Source organism: Rousettus aegyptiacus, unplaced genomic scaffold (assembly GCF_014176215.1).
Source record: "Rousettus aegyptiacus isolate mRouAeg1 unplaced genomic scaffold, mRouAeg1.p scaffold_m13_p_13, whole genome shotgun sequence".
Lineage (NCBI taxonomy): Eukaryota > Metazoa > Chordata > Mammalia > Chiroptera > Pteropodidae > Rousettus > Rousettus aegyptiacus.
The window spans coordinates 29,701,927-29,707,926 of NW_023416288.1; the positions used below are offsets into that span (position 1 = coordinate 29,701,927).

A 6,000-nucleotide genomic window follows, 5' to 3' on the forward strand; every position below is an offset into this window, starting at 1 on the left:
AAATTTGTTATTAAAATTAATAACATTTAATTTTTTATAAATCATCACAGATCACTTTTCCTCATCATAAACCCATCAAGATACTGACAGAAAACAAAACTATCCTCTCTTACTCCTCAGTGTTTTAAGAATTCAGTGATTTTTGGTTGGGAATAAAGATAGATGTGTAAGTGTAAATCATAAGGATGTGTATATATCTAGCTTGTTCAGTTCTCAAAATTGAGAATGCAGAGAATTTAGAATAATGAAGCCCAGATATTCCATTCCTAACATTAGAAAGCATAACCATGAGATCTAGTTTTTCCTTGTTTTCTAAAGACTTATCTTCTTTTTCTTCTAAGGTTTGACCCTCCTGCCTAGACAAAGGGTACTTATGCCATATAAGTGACCATTTGTTTTAGATTTAAGTGGATGGATTTTTTTTTTTCTCTTTATAACTAGGATCACAGACATTGTGGAAAGTCTCTTTGAAGTTTTATGCTAAGTACTTTCTGTTAAAGCTCTCATTTTCCTCTCTTTACTCACTACCTTTCCATTATGATAAATCAGGGAAATCTCATAGGCTTATCCTTATAACAACTATCATTCCTTTCTCTCCTTTTTTATTTTTATTTTCCTTCTATGAAGTTTTGATAGCCTAGATGACTTATACTACATATACCACTTCAAGAGTAATGTCGTGTGTGTGTGTGTGTGTGTGCGTGTGTGTGTGTATTTTTCATTTGTTAAGCATGGATTCCACCTTAATCTCACTTCGTTACTTCGTCACTATATCCCGCAATTTCTTTATTTATGTAAAACAATACTGAGCTGAACCTTTAACTCATTTATCCTATTCACTATACTAGATACAACTTAAAACATTTCTTACGTGCATATTACCCAGTGATAATATTTTGCCCTGTATAAAATCTATAATGAGTTTTATTTATACTTTTGGACATTTCATATCTTCTGAAGTACATAAATTTTATTTCACTGTTATGATTTGAATAACGTTTTACATCACTTTTTATTTCTTATATATATCATCAATAAACAATGGATGTGTAGTGTGCATATCTCAACAAAGCCTATAAATCTTTACTATAAAATTCCCAAAACAAATAAGTCAGAACTTATAATTGTTAAAAAATTGATTAAGAAAAAATTTATTTGTTGGTTATATACATCAGGAGTTCCCAACCCTCAGGCTGCAGATGAGTACCAGTCTGTGGCCTGGTCAGGAACCAGGCCGCACAGCAGAACGTGAGCGGCAGGCAAATGAGTAAAGCTTCATCTGTATTTGCAGCTGCTCCCCAGCGCTGGCATCATCACCTCAGCTCTACCTCAGATCATTAGGCATTAGACTCTCAAAGGAGCACTGGTCCCTGGTGCTAAAAATGTTGGAGACCGCTGATATATATTATACATATAGACTAAAAAAAAAAAAACCTTCATTTAGAATACAGTGTTGGTGACTATATTCTATTAAAGTGCATCCCAACAAATCATTCCAATAGCATAAAACACTAATGCGTATTAAAAGTCATGAAATAACCACTCTAGAAGAAATATTCTAATTTAGCAGAACTATTTTAAAGAGGAGTCAACACCCTTTCTTCCGTTAGCATGCTCAAATCTAATGTGACAAATCCCTGTGGCAATGTGGACAGAGGAAGGAGGAACATGGAAGAAACTGACTTGGAAGAGACAAAAATCTGAAGCCAAAAAAAAATCTGAGAGGAAGAAGAAAGATACGTTTTTTTGGAAGGAAGAACTAAAGGAAGAAAGGAAGGACAACAGAGAGAGAGAGAAAGAGGAAGAGAAAGAAGAAGGGGAAAGAGAAAAAAACATAGAAACACAAAATGAAATATGACATTACTGTATATAAATGATTTCACATTTAGAAGTCTTCACAATGACAATACATCTTACAGAAAATAAATTTCTCATTTAATCACTTATTTTATCTTCAAATGCCAAATAACTAGTTAAATTGACTTTTTTTTTTTAATCTCCAGGAAATTAATGGCCTCTATGTAGTAGTCTGTTGTTGCTAACTTCCCTTTCTCTCCAGGCCAGAGTTGCAAAGATCAGCAACGATGTTTTATCACCTCAAGATGAATCCCACGACATCCATGGCCCAACAGCATCAATAATTTGTAAGTTTTTTTTCTATTATTTATTGCATTATTCAAAAAAATTTAAATTCATTGGGATGACATTGGCTAATAAAAGTATATAGGTTTCAAGTGTGCACTGCAATAATACATCATATGTATATAATGCATTGTGCGCTCACCACCCAAAATTAAATTTCCTTCCACCACCACATATTTGACCCCCTTTATCCTTCTCCTCCTCCTCCTTCCCTCCCACCCTTCTTCCCCTCTGGTAACCACTAAATCGTTTCTGTGTCTATGAGTTTATGTCTGTCTTGTTCGTTTCTTACTTTCAGTTTTATTTCCCACATATAAGTGAAATCATATGGTTCTCAGCTCTTTCCGTCTAACTTATTTCACTTAGCACAATAATCTCAAGATCCATCTATGTTGTCACAAATAGCAGTATTTCATCTTTTCTTATGGCTGAGTAATATTCCCTAATTCTTCTCTGTAAGTTTTAAAAGAAAATTATAGAATTTATAAATTAAGATTAGAACATCTGGAATTGCTAATTTAACTTTGATTTTAGCAAGCGACTTTGAATTATTTGTGAACCTAGGGGATTGGTTCCACCCTTTTTGGGGGATAAGATTTTTGTAGAAACAAATTATATTGAACTTTTACATTATTCCAAGGTCAACAAAATTATTAAATCAAGATGAATTTACAGTTTAATTCATCCATCTTCCTGTTACCCACCCCCACCACCAACATTTAGCCTCACAGTAATTAATAAGAATCAGTTGGGACAGCGTCGATACTTTGTAAAAAAAAAAAAAAAAAATGTAACTTTAATTAGACTCTCTCTTTCTTGGTTTTGTCCCCAAGCAAGCAGCCTTTTCCCTAGCCTGTGGTAAGAAAATGGGTAGGCCAACAGTTTCAGCCAAATCGATCATATAAAACCCAGTGTCTTATCTCTCTCACCAGCCTTTAACTCTCATGTTCAACCTCATTTTATATGGTGGGTTAAGAAAGGAGGCCCCAAGGTTCTAGGTCTGTTGCTTTAGTTTTAGTGGGTGGGGACCACTTCTTACTCTTGACTACTTTTAGACTTCTTTGTCTTTGTGCATTTTCGAATTATTGACTGAATATATTCCTACACACCAGGCACTATGCTTAGCCCTTGATTTTCACAATCTCAGTTAATCCTCACAACATTTTATAACATGGGCAGTACTTGTGACTAACTAAACTGAGATTCAAACCAGGTTTTAAGAAAACCAAAGCCCAAGATCTTGACCAGTATGCATACTGGTTTCCTATTTGTTTTTATTTATTATTTATTTATTTTTTTTTGTAGCTAAAATATTCAGGCTTTCTTTTTTGTTTTCAGGCAGTGAAAAGAAATTCATTTGATTTTCACCAAAGACCATTAATTTAGGCCCTGGGAAGCAAGGTTATTACTACTCTTGCAGGTTGATCCCACGGATTTTAGTTTGAAAATGCCTTAGTAAAAATCGCCCTTTCTCCAAAGCATTTCTGAGCTTCAGTTCTTAGGCCCAAATTTTATAGAAAATTTTATTACAATTTGATTCACATTATATTAAACATTATGTGAAAAATTACTGTACATTGGACCAAAGTGGTTATTTTAAGTAAACTGCCTCCTTTATAAATTACTGAATAATAATGCTTTAAAATATAATTTAAAGACCTAATCGCTATTACTACTGTTAGTGTTCATTTTCCAAGATATCAGCCTATATTATAGTTAAAAATTTTCAAACTCTGTGTTGGAAATAAAAAAATAATAATAAAGCTCATTTCCTGGGAATTAATGTGTCATAAACAATATATTTTATTAAACTGATATAGAGAACCCTTCACAAAACTTCCAGAATTCCTTTTGAACTAGATTAAAGAAAAAAATATTTCTGTGAGCTGTACTCTATCAAATTTCCAATAAGTCAGTTTTCCAAAGTGTAGATGTGGCGTCGGAAGCTTTGGCCTCTGTGTACTCAGGAGCTCTATTTCTTTCTTTTTGTATCCCCAGTATCTAGTGTATCTTGGAGTACAGTTGGTTCTCAATAAATGCTTTATGACTGACTGAAAAACTCTTATCAGTATATCCGGGAGGATATTCAAGTGTAATTCTTCTCTCTACTGTAGTTATTTTTCCTCAGAGCAGAGATCTATTTTATAATTCAGTTTCCACATGCAAATTTAAATCTTAGGGTAGATTTGTTTGCCCCCACATTCACATTCGTAGTGGTCTATCTGTGCTACCATATTTTTACATTTTCCCCCATGGCACCATAGATTAAAAAGAATATAGTGAAAAGGTACATTTGCCTATAAATCACTTTTTCTAGAATAATGATTACTATTATCTAAATAAGAAAATAACTACTACAGTTGTTTTTTGTTGTTGTTGTTGTTAATTCATAGCCAAATAAATCTGATGTCCAGTGTGGTTTCCAAACACCCATTATATTAGATCAGTCACAAACTTTGATTCATGACACTCTACCATCGTTGGTCTATGAATGGCCACAATTTAAAAACCATAATCAACATAGAGTGAATGCCAGTGAACTTACTGTCTACCCAAAGAAGTAGGTTGACAGTATCTTATATTTACTTCTGTGTTACTCTTCTATCCCATCTCTCCCGGCCCTCCCACCAGAATTAACACATCTTTAAATTTGTGTTTGTCGTATCTTTGTTCATTTTTGTTAACTTAAAGGTATATGCCTAATGAATATATTATTTAATTTTATTGGTTTTTGAACTTACAGAGAAATATTATAAGCTGTTGTTTTGATATAAATCAGCTGAATTATTTATGCTTATAATTAATTAATAAATTTTAATTTCTACACACATTATGTTATATTCCAAGTATTTTGTTAGACTCTACATATGAACCAAAATTTTATGATATTCCAGACAAGGAAGATTCTCGGTCTTTGGTAAAAATAGATAGGTAAACTTATGGTTACTTTGTGATTTGACAGAGAAAAGACACCTAATTCTTTATGATATGTACCAGCAGGGGGACTGAGTTGAGCCTTGAAGTATGAGCAGGATTGACTTACACAAGGGAGAACAAATGGCATTCCAAGCTTTTTCTGTGTTTGCATGATGCGTATAAACTGGTAGCATAAAATGGATCTGGAAAGGAAGGACAGGCCAAATTGCAAAAGTCTTTACAGGCCATACCAAGAGTTTGGACACTCTTCTGTAGGCTGTAGGGAGTCTGGGATAAAGAAGAAGGAGGATAAAATGATCCGTTTTATTATTTAGAGAAATCACCCTAGCAGCAGGGTGGAGGCCGAGTTTCAAAGGAGAAGTCAGGCATGGTTTCCAGACTATGGCAATGGTCCAGGTAGGAAATGTTGAGGAATTGATCTAAGACAGAGGCATGTTGATAGAAAGAAGTGAGAGATTTAAAGGAATTTTGAAGAGACCATCAACAAGAATTGTTTACCAATATGAATGACTGGCTGGAATTATGCCGAAAGGTGAAATATGGAAGAACACTTCCAGCTTTCGGATTAGATTATTGAGTCACTAGTGGGACCATTAACTCAGTCTAAGGAATTTTGGTAAAGAGAAACTTGAGTGAGGGATTTTCTAGGGGTGTGGGGAGAAAATTTAGTCTAAAACCTGTTAAATTTTCTAGAACCTCTAAGGCAGCGCCTAAACCTATAGGTGACTATCTAAATACTAGGTACTATGCTAAGAGTTCTGAAAGAACTATAATTAAACTGTTCTAAGCCTCAAAAATTTTACTCTCAGGGAAGGAATGATATAAGGACCCAAGTGTCTCTAAGATAAGACAGAATATCCTGGGGGACATTGAATAGGAATATGCAGCACTACGATTTCCCAAACAGAGAAAGTTCTATTC

At 34.0% G+C, this 6,000-nt stretch overlaps 1 long non-coding RNA gene across 1 annotated transcript in view; it reads left to right on the top strand.

The window, feature by feature from the left end:
* LOC107507991 overlaps positions 1 to 2,185 on the top strand; it is a 112,598-nt gene extending 110,413 nt beyond the window's left edge. Inside the window, exon 6 of the long non-coding RNA XR_004953922.1 lies at positions 2,060 to 2,185. This is a non-coding gene — a long non-coding RNA (uncharacterized LOC107507991). The remainder of the gene's footprint in view (positions 1 to 2,059) is intronic.
* Positions 2,186 to 6,000: the final 3,815 nt, after the last annotated feature.